General features: G+C 36.9%; 1 protein-coding gene across 4 annotated transcripts in view; it reads right to left on the reverse strand.

Annotated features, from left to right (window-relative positions):
* The window catches only part of LOC105226142 (uncharacterized), a 270787-nt gene that overhangs the window by 35257 nt on the left and 215486 nt on the right, over positions 1-20044 (reverse strand). For all 4 annotated transcript variants that reach the window (XM_049455824.1, XM_049455825.1, XM_049455822.1 and 1 more), the window contains one exon: positions 19012-19049. The gene's annotated coding sequence lies outside the window, so the exon portion shown is untranslated. The remainder of the gene's footprint in view (positions 1-19011; positions 19050-20044) is intronic.

Here is a 20044-nt window from a genome sequence, read left to right on the forward strand (position 1 = left end):
ATTCAATAATAATTGAATTAACTACCGTGTTTAAAAATGATTGGCAGTAAATTTAAATAAAAAAAATATATTTATGTTATTATCTGTAATTTTTTGCATTTAAAGATTATATCATGCCCAAAAATATTTAAAAAAATTTTACTTCACAAATTAGCTTCGTTTTTACCTAACTTTTTATAGACGCTTGCGAAAATATTATAACACCCAAACACCCAAATGGTTATATAATTATTACAATGAACGCGCATAAAAACAAAATTGAGGAAAAAGTAACATTTGCACGCTAAATATTCACGAGCATGTCACAAATTTAGCGGCAATTAGAGCTTTATAAATTTAATGGCGCTACAAAAAAATAGCTGAATTTGTGTGTGAAGAAAAAAGTGAGTGGCTGTTGGCTATAAACATTTATGAGCTCATTTAGTAGGTGAAAAAAGTGAAAGAGAATGCTTTATAAAAATCGGGTGCTGACTCAGTGAGGTAAAAAAAAGAGTAAAAAAGTGCATAAGTCAAAATAAGAAAATTAAAAAAAATGTAAATTTAAATGAAAAAAATTTATAAATGAGAAATTATAAATTTAGAATTAATTATCAAAATTAAAAAATAATAACAATTAAATTAATTAATTAAATTAAATTATATTAATTATTATTAAATTAAATTAATTAATTAATACAATAAAAAATTAGTTAGTTAGGAAAAAAAAATGAAAAACATAATTCACTTAAAATCCTTAAGTTTAGCGAAATATTTCTTTGAGCAATTAAAACTATAAATTATTTTTTAATTTTCAGCTAAAAAAATATGCATTTTTGATAAAAGAAATCAGTTTTAATGCTCTCAAATTGCATTTAAGCAACTTTTCATGCATTAATTTCCGCATTTTCAACTCATTTATTTCCTTTATTGACAAATATGGCAACACCACAAAAAACTTTTCAATAATACTTTCCTGCACTTCAGTTAATTTATTCATTATTATTGCGCATATATGCATTTTATAAGCGAAAATTTGCATTCGAAGTGTTTTATAGTAGCCACACAGTTTTTTTTTGTCGTGCAACGTCATTGTTCCACTGCGAACGCCTGAAAGTGACAGTTGTGACACTAACCTCAAAAAACTGCGAAAAAAGAAAAAATAATAGCGCAAGCGCGAAATAAAATAGAATGCGAAATAAATTGAGAGTGGATGCAGCAATGAAATGCGGCAAAAACAATAATAAAAAAAATTCAAATAATAAAATAAAAAAAATAAATTAATTAAAAAAAAAATAAAAATAAAAATTAAATAAAATCTAAAAAGGTTAAAAAAAATTAAATGTATAATATTACATAACTAAACAACAACAAAAAAATTAAATTGAAAAAAAAATACTAAAAATTAAATTAAATGTTATTGATTTTTTAAATTTTTTTCAAAATTATTTTTTTGCATAATTTTCTAGTCGATCATAAAATCCACGCAAGAACTATTTCTGCTTATTGGACGAGTGCGCAAAATTTGGCGAGCATTATTGCCGAAAAACGAAAAAGCAAATAATGAAACTGTGGCAGCAGCAGACAATGACACACACTGCAGCGTCGATTTTGTCTGTAATAAAATACCGTTACACAGCCGCAAAAGTGAAGGCAGTTAAAAATGACTTGTTGTTGCTTTATTGGCGCATTGTTGCAAGCGACAGGGATTGTTTACACGCGTGTGCGACTGTGTGTGTGTGTGACATGCCCAAAACTGCCATCGATGGCACAAAAAAGCACATAAAAGACGCCACAAAAAAGAAGCGAAAAGGCAATGAGTCGCAATAACCAATAAAAACTAATGAAATCGAGCATTTTGCGCACACAAATACACACACATAAACTTAAATATAGAAATATACATATTGCCGAAAACTATGGAAACAAACAAAGGCGGAAAATGGCATAATTTAAAACTGCCATGAATTTTAATTTTTTTCAATTTTTTTAAGTCTGTTTTTTAATTTTTTCTTTCCATTTTTTCATTTAAATTTTTTACTTTTTCATGCCACAAAATTGTGAATGCTGTTTGTTTGCCGGCTATGCGGGGCAAATCGCTTGCGACCTCTGTCGGGGTTATGTATTTGTTTGTTTTTAATTTTGCTTGCATTTCAACATTTTTCTGCAATTTTTTCATATACAATTTTGGTATTGCTTTCAATTTCCTTTTTTGCCAATTTGATCTCTGCTTTGTGTGTCGTGACGCCGGAAATGTTGGTCAAAGCGAAAGTGAAATGTTATTTATTTATTTTTTTATTAATTTTTTCTATCTCAAATTTCTGCTATTTTTTCGCTATTTGCTTTTATATTAAAGTGAATTGCTTTGAATTGACACGCGAAAATGCATAATTGCCACATTTCTAAAGCAGGCAAGCGGCTGATGTAATATACAAATCTTTATGCAACGTGAGAAAACTGCGAAACATTTGTTTGTGTTTTTGTGGCATAAAATATAAAATAAAAATACTAATTAGTAAAAAATTTAATTATGAGGAGCCTGAAATTCAGCTCAGTAGAAGTAAACTTTAAACGAAAATTTTTACAAAATTTTCTAAGAAAGAATTGAAAATTCTTCGAAAAAAAGTATTGAAATTGTTTGAAAACAAGTATTGAAAATTTTTCAAAACAAAAAAATATTGAAATTGTTTGAAAACAAGTATTGGAAATTTTTGAAAAAAAAAAATATTGAAATTTTTTGAAAACAAAAGTATTGAAAAATTTTTGAAAAAAAAAATATTAAAATTGTTTGAAAAAAGTCTTGAAAATTAAACAAAAATTTTGAAATTTTTTCGAAGAAATACTGAAATTTTTTTTGGAAAAAAAAAGGAAAATTTTTCGAAAAAAATATTGAACAAAAACAATAATTTTCCTTTTCATATTCTAATAAAATTATTCTCAAACGGTTTGAAAATTCCAATAAAAAATTAATACTAAAATCGAATGTCTTTTGCACTAAAAATGACATTAACACAAAATCAGCTGACGACTGTTCTTGCACAAAACAGCTGGGAACGAAAATAGCGGTGAATGAATTTTTAGCTTGAAACCTCAGCAAATTTATGACTTGACGCCAGCTTAGTGTCCAAAGCTGAAGTCTGCTATAAAGATGCGGTTGTGCATAGTAAATTTGCAATTTCGAAAATTATTGCAAGTAACCAGTAACCAGAACAACAATAAAAACAAAAATCAAAGCCGAAAAATAGAAATACTAAGAGAAGAGAAAATGAATGAACAGTTATGAATATAAAAGCGTAGCAAAACGTGCTGTTATATTTACCACAGTTTTATTAATGCATATACAAATAAAAACCAGGAATGCATTTGGTAAACAATGTGTGTGTCCACATATGCTGTTGTGTGCGTGTGTGTGTGTGTGTGCTGTGACAACAGTTAGCTGAAAGGCTGCCACAAAAGCCGGTGCCAAAATGTCAGAAAAACGGACAATAATGGAGAAGCGCACACATGCTGTGTGCAAATACAGCCAAATGCAACCCTGCTGACGTGTGCATAACTTTTCGACCCGACTGTGTTTACAAACCGAGACAAAAGGCAAAATTTGCTTGGCAAATACAATAAAATGCTAATTTTGCATGTAAAATCGGCACAGAATTTGTAAATATAAACTAGAATGCAATTAAATAAAGCGCCAGGGTTGCCATGTTGTGAGACATGAAGAATTTTTTGGAAAAAAAACTAAGCGATGAAAGTCAATAAGGGCTCAGCCTTGCCATGTTATAAAATATAAATAAATTTTCAAAAAAAAATGAAGAAAGTCGATAAAGGGGTCAGGGTGGCCAAGTTAGAAAAAATTAAGAATTGTTTTCCGAAAATAATAAAGCGATAATATCTAATTTAAGGTATTAACCTACTTACAAAGTAAAAGCTGTAGTGGAAGAGAAAAATATGGCAACTCTACACTATAAATTTCTTAAATGATACAAGCTGTGACTACTCATGTACCTAAAAATAGTTTCAAAAAGCGAGTAACCTTGTAATTCATGTAAGTCTTGTCTACAGAACCTACCTGTCCCTTTCGTCTATGATAGACTGGACGGTTCAGAACTTAATTTCGAAAATACTTCGAACATTTCACATACATTTTGTTGTTCGAAAACTAAACCAAACGTACTTAGCTTCTAACTATTTCTGTACTTTCCACCAAAGAGCTTCGAAAGCAATACTTTTGACTATCAGTTCTCAATGTAATATTCAGTGAACTTTCCCTGCTATTAACCGGAAAAAATGGTTTTTTCGACAATTATTATAAATGTCTAATAAAAATATTTTATTTAATGTTTTTTAGGTATATTCAGAGCGAATCACTGCTTGAATTACTGAAGACCTATGCCTTAATGATATAAGCTCGTTGGAAAACACCGAGATATCAGTTTCGAACTAACTTGAGGTGCTTATTTTGAATAAAGCGACCCGGTTTCGATGCTGAATCGAGGATATTAACGCAACGCTATAAAAACTGTAACAAAGTTTCCCGAAGGATGTAACCACTTTCTCGATTTCCTTAAGTGGAACTATCTTAACAGTCTACAATGTAGACCAAGTGGGCCCTGTTCACCTTATCGAAACTTAGAAAAAAGCTTATACTGATGAAAATGGGGGATTTTGTATGCACCCTTTATCTTTTAGTTTCAGCTTTTCGGAAAATAAGCTTCAATAAATAATCAATTTTTTCATCGTCGGTTCTCTGCAGAGCAATCGCCTCGCTCACTCGCTAAACGGATTAGTCTGTGGAAGGACATTTCCACTTTCGCCACTTTTAACTATGCGTTATAACGGTGCAATAAAAACTGTTAGATAAATAGGAAAGTTAAGGAAAAGCTTCGTGCGAATGCTTTGTTCTTGCTGCCGCTGACTTTTCCGAACACGCTGCTAAGTCCTGCTGACCCGCTTTATTTTTTGCTCAACACAGCACAAAGCACTTGCACACAATTGAGTTTTTATTTCATTACCATAAGTAAATTAGATCCACGCATACACACACAGACACAGACACAAAAGCGAACGCGTATAACTGCAGTTCTAGGTTAGGCAGTGGTCTGTTCGTGGCAGGACGCGCTGGCAAGAAGGCCGCGCCACGCGAAAACAAACTAAACGCAAACCAGCATGAAAAGAGAGTGAGTGGGAAAATGCAGAAAGGAACGAGAGATGAGGCACAAGCGGAATTGTGCGGCTGACAACACTGCGTTCGCTGTTTGTGCGGCTCAGCAGCAAGTCGAAAAGTTGCAAGCTGCTTAGGTCCTTTTTATGCGCGCCCACCAAACGCTGCCGACGTGTACACCACCGCTCAACCGGCATGCAACGTTGTGTGGTAATGCAACACTGCTGTTTGCATGCTGGTAGCGGAGGTTGTCAGCTTTTGTCGTCGGGTAAGTAAGGTGGTCTCTGGCATTTTTTCGGCTGCCCAGTGTCGCCATATTTACTTTCAATTTAAATGCGCATAACGTGGACGTGGACTTTGCTGTGAGCGCGCGGGGGTATTGGCGCGTTGGCTGTCCAGCTGTCAGTTAGACAAGTGGAAACAGACAGACAGACAAGCTGATAGATAGAGCGCGCAGCGACAGGCGCTTGTCGTCCGAGCAGACATGAAATACCGCGGAATGCAGACACCGAGTAATTCAAACAAATCAAGTGCATACCTTGTCCGCGTCCACTCCACCGTGCTCCTTCAAGCCACGCGCTCTAGATGCCGTTTGTTTGTCACAGTCTGTTGTCGGCGCTGCAGCAGCCTGTCCAACAAGTTGACGAAAAAATGGACGTGAAAATGCTGGAATTAATTTGATAGCGTTGTTGACATTCTAACGGTTTCGCTTTTTTTACAAATATCGCGTTAGAACAGTTGGCGGCAAAGTGACAGTGAAAGTGGGCTGCGCTTGAAAAACAGTCCGAGAGTTGCGTCATGATTTTGTTTCGGTAAAAAATCGCGTTGAGTTGCACGATGATCATCGTTTTCATCATCAACGCGAGCAAAAGTGAAATATTTCATGCTTATAATTAAATTGCTGATAGCGTATTTTGACGCTGATGCTAGACAAATTACGTCATAGCGAAGGTAAGGTGAGTATATGGACTGCTGCTAGTGAATACATTAAAGAGGAGAGAAAAGTGAGAGTACGAATATGAAAGAGGAGGCGAGCTTATGCCACAAAGCAGAGAATTGACGCAAAAACGGGAGAGAATTAGTAAAACACTGTTTCCAAAGTCAAAATGCAGGCAGAAGAAGCAAGAAATAGAATGGAAAATGCAATCTTTGGTGGGTCCTGTTGATAAAACTTCTTCACTATTTAGAGCTTTATAGTGTTAGGTGAACGATTTTAATATTTCTGAAAGCTCCATTGTTAAACGTAGGTTCCAAGCTGTTTAGAGCTTTTCAGTTTTAGGTAAAAGCCTTTAATATCATTTTGAAGTAATCTTCTTTCAAAAAACACTAAAACTTGCTGGTGTGTGATTTGAATTTAAATTAAGCTTAGTGGACTTTTTTATGGGAAACCCAGCTTTGTTGGTGTTGCGTATTCTTAATCTGCTCTCAATCATCGAAGTATGCTTTTTTATAGTCTTTTTTCTCTCTCTTTCACAAACTGCTTTCTTACAACCCTTTCTTCCCTTCAACATTCTGAAACTTTTTCTTTTCATCAAGAGCTTATTTAAAAATTGCTGACGGCTTGCTTTAATTTCACTTCACAAGTGCCACGTCCTTTCTACGGCGTTGCCAGTACTTTTCGTTTAAGCGACAAAAAATTTTAAATTTATTTATCTTTTTCATCGCTTTTTTTCGCAAACTGCCAGCAATTGTGAAATGCCAAAAATCGTTAAAACTTTTCAATGCAATTGTGTGCAGTTCTCTGCGAGGGTGACACACAGCCACTGACAGACTTACACGCATAGCACAGCACAGCACAGAACGGCGTTTATATTTATGTGCTTGTAAATAAATATTTTCATAATTTGAAAAGAGCTGACAAAGCGCTTTTGTGTGCAGCATGCGGCGACGTCTGACGGTAGGCGAACTGATAGATATGGGCTACTCGGAATATTATGTACATGTGTATGTCTGGAGTTAAGAATACATGTCGTAGATGTGGCAGTAGGCAAGAAAAAAGATTATGCAGCAGCTGTCAGAGCTGAAGCGCATTATGAGGAGCCATTTTAGGCACTGAAAATTTGTTATAAAATTTAAGAAAAAATTAATGAAAAATTTAGAATAAATACTTAAAAATTTAACAAAATATAAGTTATGAAATACAATTAAAAAAATTTAAAATTTAATTCAAAAAATTAAATAAATAATTAAAAAAAATTAAAATAATTAATTAAAAAAAATTAAAATAATTAACTAAAAAAATTTAAATAATTAATTTAATAATTTTGCTATTACAAAAAAATAGCTCTTTAATTTTTATAATTTAAATTTAACTAATTAATTTTGATAATTATTTATTATATTTAATTAAATTAATTTTTATGAGTAATGTAGTTAACTAATTGCGTAATATAATTAAGTAAATTATTTAATATTAAATTAAGTATAAAAAACAAATTTACAAAATTAAAAAGAAAAATTATTTCCACCATTTTGACAAGTGGAATTTTTATTTATAAAATTTAAGAAAAAATTTAATAAAAAAAAATTAAAAGAAAATATTTAAAAATTTTACATAAATTAATTAGGACAAAATTAATTAACTAATTATTACAAAAAATTACTCATTAAATTAATACCATATAAAATTAAGTATAAAAAACAAATTTACAAAATTAAAAAGAAAAATTATTTCCGCCATTTTGACAAGTGGAATTTTTATTTATAAAATTTAAGAAAAAAATTAATAAAAAAAAATTAAAAGAAAATATATAAAAATTTTACATAAATTAATTAAGACAAAATTAATTAACTAATTATTACAAAAAATTACTCATTAATTTTGATAATTAATAAAAAAATTAAAAATTAGTATTTAAAAATTTAGCAAAAATTAATTTTAATAACTTTTTAATACAATTAATTATATTAATTTTTATGATTAAATAATATAATTAAATAAATAATTAAGTAAATTAATTTTATTTAATTTTTTTAAATTAATTTCTGAGTAACTTACAATAATTTTAATAAATATAAAAAAAATATTTCTGAAATTTTTTTCCTCATTTCAATAAAGTAGTCTGTGAGTTGGAAGCCAGGCAGAAAAATTTAAGTGCAAGGCAAAATAAGGAAATTGACGAACAAGAAGTGGCAGTTACCGAGGGAGCAAGCAACACGAAGCTGCAAGCACACGCAATGAATGGAATTCTGGGGCGCTACTGAAAGAAACTGGCAAAAAAATATTTCTATGAACATGAAAAAACGACAGAAAAGGCGCCTAATGAATAGAGAAAGAACGCACATACACACACATGCAGCTGACAAAAAAGTTTCTTCAAATTTTTTCCTCTTTAGTGCTTGCTTGCAATGCGGAAGACAGCTGAACGTGCGACAACGTTGCTGTGAGTGTCCACGGCAGGCAGCAAGTGGAAGAAAAACTTACACTCTGCCACACAAGCTATGCAACAAGCGCCCAACCACACACTGCAGCTCATTCAACTACAACTTGTAGTGGCACTTACAGCCAAAAGAACTATTATCAACGTCATTTTGTTGCAAGCAACACACAAGAAAGTAAATGCGCATAAGAAAGCGTAGAAGGAGCGAGCGCATGTGGAAGTGGGAGAGCAGAAGCAAAAGCAAACGCATAATGGGCTAAGTACCTTGTGGTGCTGGCGAATACTCGGCGAAAGATGCAAAGGATCGACGGAGAATAGCATTTTTGGCATGAAAATGCGAGTCCACGGAGGTAGAAAATCACCAAATTGCTGAGGACGAAGACGAAATATATTCAAGCTATTCGAAAGAGGATGTGAGACATACCGCAGCTGAAAGCAGAGCTCCCAAAGTTATGGAAAACAGGACTAAACAGTCGGCTTCACAACCAAACTCGAAGAAAAGCAGCTGTCCACTCTTAATTTATATGTTTAGATTATAGAAAGAGTGATGTTACTAGTAAGCAAGCAGCATGTATACTTCATATTTCAGTCTCAGTTTTGCAAGAAAAAATTCTCTCCAAACTTTTTTGATCTCCAAATTCGAAGCTCAGCTCGCTTTCAGATCTAAGATCCCCGAACGACGTTGGTCAACTTCTCTTTAATTTCGACTTGCGCCTCCAGCAATGCCGCCCAGTGTACGCAAATACCCAACTATGGTATATAAGAATAAGGGAACGTTGTGCTTCGTCTACGTGTGCTCCTCCACTCTGGCTGTGGCTGATGACGATGACAGCAGCAATATTGCTTGAGCAACCATGAATAGTTGTTTGCTCGCTGCGAGTGTGTGTGTGTATATGGCTGTGTGACTAATGACACCGGGAAGAGTGGGCGACTGCATGACTAGCTGAATGATTAGATTGGAAAGCTGCTGCGGTGGCGATGGCGGCGGCTGCGTGCAACACAAATACGCTTTGCATTACATGCAACGCTGTACGTGAAGCATATGGACAACAACATGTAATTTTAATGCTTAACATAATTGCATTTGTAATTATTTTGTCTAATTTTTTGCTCATCATCCCTTTCGCTAGCTCCCTTTCGGCATACATATATTTTCAACTTACCCCACTAAAACCCCCACCTAATGACAGTTAAATACCTCACTATGGTATACTTTCATTAATATTTCACTCGTACTTGTCTGTCTTTTGTGGTTGCGGTGCTTTGTGTGTGCACTGAATGTGGCATATGACGGACGGAGCGACAGACAGATAGTCCCTAGCTTCTATATAGCGTTGGCAGCTGATGCCATGCTAGTTTTGCTTTTGCCGGCGCTGCTGCTGGAGAGCAAGCGAAGCAGATTTGTCACAGTCAAAGTGTTGGCGGTGGATTATGGTGGCTGCTGGTGGAAGCTTAGTGATATTAATGTGCGGCAGGGTTTAAGGTAATAATTCATAATTTAAAGCAAGCAGAAGATGACAAAGAATATTTTTAGATCACTCACAAGCAAGAAAAATGGCAAGAATAAACAGAAGGGGTATCTTTAAAGAAGAATTCTTTAACTAATTGAGGAACTTAACCCAACCTAACTTGGGTTCTATACTGAAGGCCTCCGAGTTTTATTTCGTAAACTGGATAGAAGTGATCTTAAGAATTTTACTTAGGTTCTATATTCAAGGACTGATAATTTTAATTTGTAAACTGAGTAGTCTTAAGAACCTTATTTGGGTTCTACACTGAAGGACTGCGAGTTTTATTTCATAAACTGGTTAGAAGCGATCTTAAGAATTTTACTTGGGTCCTACGCTCAAGAACTGCGAGTTTTATATTGATCTTAAGAATCTTACTTATTTTCTATAATCAAGGACAGCGAATTTTAAGTTGTAATCCGTCTAAGGAACCTTACTTGAGTCCTATTCTTAAAGACTGCGAGTTTTCTTTTGTAAACTGGGTGGTCGTATGTTCCTCACTTTGGTCTTATACTCAAGGACTGTGAGTTTTACTTTGTGAACTGAATAGAAGTGGTCGAGTTATTTATCGGCGAAGTCAAAATGAAAGATAATCTGATGTTAAGTTTGTCAACTCCCAGACCAGAGTTTTCTTCAAACAGTAATCGCGAGATATCACAAAATTTGCCACCGTTCCCAAGATGGTCGGGTCTACGTAACCGGAACGGAGCCGGATTTTGATCCAGCGAAGGACTGCTAACTCGACAACATTCCTCTAAATTACTTTAGGGATTTTTTCTGGCGCTACAACAACGACAACCAAATTTTCCAACCACTGGATGGTAAGAAAATCTTTAAATGAAAGCTATTCCGTACCCTATTAAAGATATTAATTGGAGCTTAAAACCATCTTTTCAAACGTTTTCCTTAAACCTCATCCTATTTCTTTCAAAACGGAATGCGACCCCGGATAGAATCAAATTTGAACTGCGATCACAAACTCGATCAGGGTTGCCTAACAGCTAGAGCAAAATAATGTTCAAAATAGAGCTGTGGGTCGGATATGGGCTCTGTATCTGCCGAATAAATTTATTCTTCTCTTTTCCAGAAATATTTCGTTTATTGTTCGCACGTCTGGAACTCACGAGTTTTCCGCCACTTACCAATCTTCACTAAACCTTGTGCTTTTATAGACTTCTTGACGCCGTCGTTCTGTAACGATTGATTCAAACAAAACCCAGACGGTCCTGTTCGCACTTTGAGCTCATTTAATTTTCCGCTGGAGCTCGTACTTAGCTCCTAAATTATCCACTTTCAGTGCATGCATTCCCGTCATTCTTCTTCTTTATTGTTCTGCGCTATCCATCTTACGATTTTCCGTCGTTCATGCACTCCATGGGAATCTTTCTACTTCATTCTGTCTGTCTAACCAACGCAATGAGCTTCTTTCAATTACGCGCAAAACCCGTCATTCGAGAAAAACTGATTGCTGCGCATTTCCGTCTTCTGTCCGTCTTCTGTCCGCGCTTTGCTCCTTTTATTTTACACACTTTTCACATGCAATTGGCATATAAAAGATCATTGAAAATTTCACCTTTTAACTGCACCATTGACGCAGCTCTTCACTCACTGCTTGCACCGCGTCCCTGCACAACTCTGTGCGCGCCTCCACTTTGCCGGTTTCGTACGGCATTGAATTGCTACTTCGCCACGACTATTGATACGATTTTCAAGTGTATTATCCGAGGCAGCGGGCCACTTAAGTGTCCATAAACTTGGACTGCATTGCTTACTTAGTTGTATGCCGCTGTGTTGGAGTGAGTGAAGTATGCCTGTGGTCTCATTGTATGCTCGTACTTAAACTATTGACAGCGCTGACCGAATGCTGTGTGTGCGAACGGTCAATGTTGGACGGACGTGCAACGAGCGCGAGGCCGCACTCTCCAAAGCTGGGCCGGGCTTAGTGTTCAAGTACGGCAGTTTTAGTGTTGTTGCACTATTAACTATCTAACTAGTTGTTCGCAGTTTGGCAGCAACGGCAGCTCGGAGCACGGAGCGTTGTGCGCAATTGAATTGAATTCGCTTGTAAGTTGTCAGTTGTCAGAATGTCGGCTCAATGGCCGGCTTGCTAGTTGTTTTTGCAATAATGTGCGAGTTGCCGGCACTTTAGTCATTTGCACGTTGGCGGTGAAGTGGCCGCTGCAATATTTGAGTTTACTTTATAGCACTCTAACCGCAAGCGCAGTGAAGTTTATTTGCTCAACTCTTCTTTATTGCTTATAACGGTTGAGAAGCAGTCTCGCATCGCTTGTGTAAGTAAAAAGTGTCTTAAACAAGAGACTGTGTTGGCTTAACCTTGTTTATAGACGCACTGTGTTTAATTTTCGCACGGATTTTATGCCGGTGTGGAATACTATCCTTCCGTAAAGAGCACTTCAAGCTCTCTGGCATGACCAGCGTAGTCGGCAATTACTAGAGCTATTGCGTAAGGTTCCGTGGATCCCTAATGGAATGTGGGTTCAAATAATTCACCACATAAGATTCGGTATGGATCCATTTAAAGTCCACGTCCCGTATTGCTCACATCACTCGCATTCCTTCGAACCGTTCACAGCTCTCATCCAATTCTTTTTTCTTATAGTTTTATTTACTTTTACTTTAATACCGATTTTAAACTCACCAACATTTTCTTTCCATTACTTTTATACTCTATAATCTCGCTTCCTTTGTTATCAGTTCCATTTATGATGTCACTCAAACGCTTCTGATTTCTTCTTTAGTCGAAAATTTAGTTTAATCACCGTTATACATGATTTCGAAATGTTATATGCTCTCATTGTTGCTTACACTCTGCACCCACACGCCTCATATTCTCCGCTGTCGCTTTTTGTTCACACTGTTGCGCGCTGTATGTTCACGGGATTAAGTTTTTCATTTTGATTAATGACTTTAATTTGAAGTTCTGCTTACCCAGCGCGCATTGTCTCCATTACCGCCGCTTTATCTGCGTCTACGATTTCAAAATGTCACTGCGACAGTTTTAAATCTTAGAAAAACTTGCATTGGTGTGTTTGAGGGTGTGCTGCGAGCTCCCACCCGCGCCAGCGCCAAGCAACTGTCAGTTGTGTCAACCAGGAGAACTGATGTGGGTGCGGCTCTTTTGCGCTTATAGACTTGTTCTAAGCGCGTACTTCGCGTGGGTGAGTCCGCTTTGTGTTCGTAGATTGATTTATGGCTTCCTTGTTGTGGCTAAACGCTATGGATTGTGTGAGAAAGCAGTGACCGGTGTGCGCTTTTCTTGTTCGCTTAATTATGTTAAAGAGCAAAGAACTGACTCAGTTTGGTTGCAGGAGTTGTTGGCGGATTCAAGTTAGGTTAGGCTGGTATTCGTGAGATCATGAATAATCGCCTCTCTAAGTGATTTCCAATGGAATAGTGTCCAGTTAGGACACCTATCACTGCAGCCATGTGAACCTTGTTCAGAGCGAGTAGTTCCATGAACTTTCTACGTTCATCTCTGGGCCAAGAAGCTTTCAAAACTCCAAAAGTGCTTTGTGCTGACCAACGCTTTCTGAGCTCACGCGAGGTCCATACATCCGAGGAATACTTCCTCGTTCCCATCCTAATGGGATTTGGTTAAGGGTGCTTTTTTTATCGCCAGATATAAAAACAATAGAGTTCGGGCTGGACAGAGATTGAAAAGCTGGCTGAGGATATAGTTCCGGTCTCATACGTTTAAAATACAGAATTCAAGGCATTTCAGAGCCTTCCCTAAGTCCTTTCATACATTCGTCTACGTAGTTTTTACTAATCTGTATCTTTAAGATGCTGTTATTGACGCTGGCACAGCTTTCCTCTACAGCTCAAGCTCTTAAATTTTGCGTAACTTCCAAAGCATTGGCTTCTCCTAACCAAAGCTAGTGCGTTGGCGCATCAACGAGACACTTTGCATGCGGTCAAGCGTGCTGCGTGCTGGTCGAAAAGTTGCACCATTGCCATTTGTGGCAACTGAACTTCCAGCTGCGGCTGCAGCATATCTATTTCTCGACGTAACCCCGCACAGAGTCCAAGCAGCGCCATCGTACGGGCACTTTACTTTGTGTTGAGTGCCTTTAATGTTGCCACAAATGCCATGCAACAATTATTTGCGAGTCAACAACAGCATAAAAACTTTTGCAAGTTGTGCGCTTTGGATTTGTTGGCGTTGTTGTTGCTTTCAATGTCTCGCCGCTGCGTGGGTGGAGTTGGCAGGGCCCATGAATTTGCGGTTGCACGACTGATGAGGCCGCATGCCGGCGTGCTGAGTGTGCCCCGTGTCGGCGGGTGGCGTGGGCGGCTACGGTCTTCGGTCCTAAAAGTTGGCAATTTCAAATGCCATTTTAAATACTTTATAATTCGTCGGTTGGCCCAACAAATACACAGCTGCATAGCGGCCACTTGCCCGAGTGCAACACTGCGTTTTACGTTTCAAGTGGTGTTTGTTGCCTTTGAGTACTTTGGCTGTGGCACTTGCGACGTGTATAATACAGCTGCTTGACTCGATTGCTGGGCCGACAAAGTTTTAGCCAACTCGCACAAACTGCTTAAATTGGCAACAACAAATTCGGTGTTGTAAAAAAGTATTAGAGGAAAATCAGAAGATTCTTTCAAGTGTGTTTAAATTGTGCATGTTTCTGGACTTTCTTGGCCGGCGAATTTGGCATACAAGTTTGCGGCGCAATAAATTGATTTTCACGCGACGGCGGTGGTAGCAATGCAGAGGCCAGTTACGGCGAGTTCTGGGTCAACGGAAGACGTTGAAATGCTAGCACTTGCTGGCACAACTGCTAGATGGCGCTGGAAAGAAAATTTTGCTATAAATTCAAGCTTTCATAAAAATTGTCTATGCTTTGTTCCCAACAGTGGTCGAAAGTATTGATCTACATATAACTAGATACTTCCGGTTTTTTAGTTCAAAATCTGAATAACTGGCGTTTTTCGATTTTCCTCATCTTTTCAACAGTTTATGGATTTCATCTCAAAAGAAATGTGCTGTCTTCGCAGCCAAGAATGAATCAAGCCAATTTTTGATATCCTGTTTTGATGTGCTCGGTATTCCAGTGCGGGCCATCTGCATCGACCGGAGCAAATGGTAGCAAGAAAGGGTAAGATCTGGGCTATAAGGCGAGTGAGTCAAATTTGCAAGTCACTGTTTTCCAAATAGTTTTTATCCGGTCTTACACCATTATGTGGAGGCTGTCTTGAAGGCAAATTATTGCCTCGTGCCTAGTTGCAGATTTCAGAGGTTTTCCTATAATCTCAGGGTTCAATTTGACGAGCTGTTGTCGACAGTGTTCTCTAATAATGTTTTCACGGGGTTTTAGAAGCGCTTTTGGCTTTAGACGCCGATTTCTTTTTGCAAATTTCAATACCAAATAATTGTCACACTCGGTACGCAAGTTGCCCAAATGGACACTCAATTATAATACGCCAATTTTTGGCAACTTCTAAACTTTATTTCGAACTTGTTTTTCGCATTTTCTTTAAACCTAATAACCTTCGCTTTCATTTCAGTTCGAATTCGCAAAGCCTTAACTTTCTAGCATTACCGCCATTTCCGCCGTTTCCTCGCCAATTGCCGCTTGCCACAGCTTGCTGTGCATTTAAATAAACTCGCACTTTCCACTAAGCACACTCGTATCCACAACGAAGCGAACGCGATTGCACTGGTGGCTTTGCACGACGTTCTAACTGCATGCAGACCAACGAGCGACAGGATGTGAATAGGATAATGGTATAAAGTTTTCAATAGAGTCGAAAAGCAACTTCCGTGAAGTCGAAAATAAAATAAATAGAAAAATTTGTGCAAAAAATGCTAAAAAACTGCAAAGAATAAAGCAAACAACAAAAATGGAGCAAAGCTGGGAAAGCAACCCACTTTCGGTAAGCAAAGGAAGAGCACTGCAGCAACTAGAATGTGGCACAGCTTACCGCTGTTGTCTGCAAGCAGATAAAAAGGCAGGCATTGTGGCAATGGTAAACTAGCAATCGACAGGCGCTTAGAAGCTGAACGCCAGGGGTAAGGCGGGTGAGGCAAAAGCGGGCATACAGAGAGGATTGACTGGCGAACAAAGACACAAATAACTGAAAGCGAGTAAAAAGCGAAAATAAATGGAGTAAATAAAAATAAAAAAATAAAAAGAAAAAAAGGAAAAAAATAGGTGAACTGCGCATAAGCTACTGACCAGCTAGGCAACACAGCGCGGAAGCAGAGCCACTAAGTAAAGCGTGTCGTCCTCGCCGCTAGAACATGCTGAGCGAGGTTTCGGTGCGGCTGGCGGCTGGACAACTTTAGCTGCATACGTGTCTGGTGCGCAGCTCTCCAGCCAATACATGCACGCTGTTGAAAACTATTATTTGTGGCATGTTATAACGTATTTTGTATTTGTGTTGCATGCGGCTGAGTGCAGAAGTTGCTGCGCCTATACGTTGTAGATAACACGCTCAAACTTTATTGACACGAGAAGCAAGCTTTTTATTTCATGTTTTTGTTATTGCTGTTGTTTTGTAGTAGCGCGTTTTTATTTTTGATTTAGTGGCGGTGAAGAAGTTTTGAAATACCGTTAGTGTGTTCTGAAATAAATTACGAGCGCAGTGGTTTGATATACGAGGCTAAACTGGAACGTTAGAGAATAGTGAGTAAAGTAGAGAGCCATTGGTGTATTGAAAAAAGCGCTACATATTTCTTTCAACCCAAAAAATGCGACTGAAATTCTCAACTGGTTTATAAAAATATGTTTATATACAAGAAAGTGCAACGATGTGATGCAAATGGTGCAAATTCATTAAAAAATTTCTTTCATCACAAAAAATGAGGCTGAAATTCTCAACAGGTTCTAAAAACTATTTTTATATACAATAAAGTGTGTGGAGCACAACTAATGGTGGGCATTATGTGGTGAGGTCAGTGCCAATGAAGCTAGTGGCCAATGTTTTCAAAATGCAAGCCTGCTACGCATCAAACGTTCCCAGCAGGAGTTTCAGAACTCATTTTCTTCATATCAGTATCATTTCTTTCTTAAAGATACTATAAAAGTATTTGATTGCTCTTTTCAACAGCTAATTTCTAGTCTACATCTACTTTGTGCCACCACCCGCTGTCTTCGAGTTTATTTCGCACTCGTTTGCACTCTTCATTTCAGGCGCTCGCACTTCGGCGCTCTGACTCATGCACCGACATGTTTACCAAGTCAAACAACGAATCATAAAATAATTTTACACAGAACTTTTACTTGTTGGCATTTAAACAAATTTGCACAACAAAAACAGTAGCAAGTGCAAAACATGTGCATAAATGCAACATTGTTTCCGACACAAAAATGCAAGAGTGATGAGACACCAGCAAGCCAACAAGAAAGGCATAAGTTTCGTGCTAATGCATAACTGTAAATGTATGTCAAAAGCAAAAGTCTGGAGAACAGTTGAAGATAAATGACGCCGACAAAGAAAGCGCAAGAGCTGCGCACAAAAACTTCCAGCACACAACTAAAGTGAGGCAATAACTTTGCTTGATGCAGATTTAATTGCATAAAGCATAACGGGAATGTGTGTGGTTGTGTGCGAGTGCAAAGTTTTTGAATTTTTGGAATGCCAGAAAGTTATGCAAGAATTAAACAAAATCAAACTGTAATTTACTCAAGCCTAATCTGTAGGGCTTGGTGGCAAAGTAATGTTTTTACGCAGAATTGGATGATTTTACACACTCTGGCTAGGATTTGGGTTTTAATTGGTATGTATTTCCTTCTGAGAATCTCTAGTGTAAAATTCAGAAAATTTTCGACGAGTTAGAAGGTTCTGCAAGTGGTCACTGCGTCTTTTCTGCTTCGCAGGGAGCATGCTCATATCTTCAGATATAGGGATGTATGCGCTTTAGTGTTTCTCTTCGACGAGTTTGCAGGAAAAGTCATAAAACGGAGGACAAAATCGGTATGTTGGTGGTCGAATTCGAAGTTCTTTGCTTACCATCCAAAACTTTAAAATGAGAAATCTTTTTAGACTTTTGGCTGACTTTATATTGTGGTCATAAAGACTATTTGAGTGTGCAAGTGAAGCCCTAAAGTAATAAAACCAAAGGAGAAAATGGGACTGTAGAAGGTCGAAGCTCTTGGAAATTCCATCTAAAACTATAAAGCAGGAAGAATTTTCTATGCCAAAATGTTTTTGAATGCGTTGAATCTTAAGGAAGCCAGAGTTTCGCATAACTAAAAAACTGAACAGAAACTCCAATGTTTTAATGTTTTGACGTTTTCTAGATGGACGAAAGTTCTTGTTGAAACCTCTTTCATACCACTTTTAAAGGAGGAAACCAGAAGTGTTTAATACTTTATTCACCGAATAGTGGTCGGATAAGAACATGAACTGGATTGATAGCTGAGGTTTGGCTAGACTACCGTTTCTATGACAGTCCGATCTACTTAATCGGAATGATTTTTATCCACCAAATTCGACGGCATTCCAATCTGTGGAAAAGCAAAGCACTTATGTTCAGAGATCCTTCGAATTTCTGATCAAAAAAGCTAACAATTTCTCAGTAAATTTAAAGAGAATAGAGAAACTTATTGAATCGACCCTGCGAACTTCATCTTCATAATAAATATCTACGAGGTTCATTCGACTATCGGCGGATATTGCGCTATAATCGGAAGAGCGTTTTCGAAGCTCATATTTGGAAATTTTTTGTGAGATTAGAACCTCATATTTTGAAATATTTAGTCAGACTACGCAACAACTATTTCCTCAGTGAGAAGTGTATATATTGCGCCACCTTGTAGTTATGGCCTTGAAATAAACCTAGTACCCAGATAGCTTGACATTTTGAGGTTATATTTTGTTTTCTGTCTAACCATTTTATTTGTTAAAGCTTAAATCTATATCTCATGAAAATTTTCCTGCGTTAAGACTTTGAAGAGATAATATTATTTAAAATTTTATGCTGGTAAACGTACTATTAACAAAGTAGATCGCCACTTACCCCTTAAAACGACAGGAGGTGATGTTCTTCCGCAGAATCTGCAATATAGAAAAAAAGAAGAGATTACTTTTATGTCTTTTATCAACATAAAACTACTTGAAATGTCTTAATCTATAGCAGGGTTGTTTTTTCGGCTGCTCAGTTTGAAATTGTTTGCCTTGTCGGCGCTAAAGCATAAACAAGTTTGAAGAAACCGAGCGAGTGCGTTAAACCGTAATAAAATGTTTATGAACTTTCCATGTATGAATGAGTTTCGTGACAGATAATAACAAATTCAGAGTGGAAAAGCACAAAATCCAAACAAAAGTAGATAAACAAGATAATGCAAAAGCAATGATAGCGAAAGTTTCCACGGCAGGCGCATAAATGACAGCTGCCAAAATAACAAAAACAAAAAATGAAATAAACTGAAAAATAAAATTAAATAGAAACCGGCGGAAAACGACTGCACGAAAAAGTAAAAACAAACTCGTTTTCTATTGGCAGGCAACGCGCCACAGCAGCAGCTGCCACAAACGGCGGCAATTGCCACATTAAACCACTTTCATTTATGCATTAGTGACGACGGCGCAGCCTGATTAAGCCGAAAGTGGTTTGTGATTTATGAAATTAGCCGGACAAAGCGTCGCAAAACAGTTAACAACATCGGCTAATGCTGTAAACTTGCCAAAGCACGAACTTGAGTGCTTACATACTTATGTGCGTACTTACGTACTTGCATGCTTGTGCACTTAGCTGCTTACTTATGGTAGATACCTAAAGGCCTACAAGACAAGGTAACGTCACACTTATGCTTATAAACTTAAGTACTTATGAACTTATGTCGTATATATGTACTTATGTGGTACTTATGTATGTGCTTAGATATATATGTATCGTCACCTCAAATGCAAAATAACGTAACAACACTCTGCATAAGTTTACAGGCGAAGGAAAAACGTTATAATAGAAACCACTTACATTGAAACAAAATTTGAGTTTTGGTTATAAATTGCTTACGTATTGGTTATAAATTGCTTACGTATTGGTTATA

This window comes from Bactrocera dorsalis, chromosome 4, assembly GCF_023373825.1.
Source record: "Bactrocera dorsalis isolate Fly_Bdor chromosome 4, ASM2337382v1, whole genome shotgun sequence".
In the NCBI taxonomy this organism is placed as follows: Eukaryota; Metazoa; Arthropoda; class Insecta; order Diptera; family Tephritidae; genus Bactrocera; species Bactrocera dorsalis.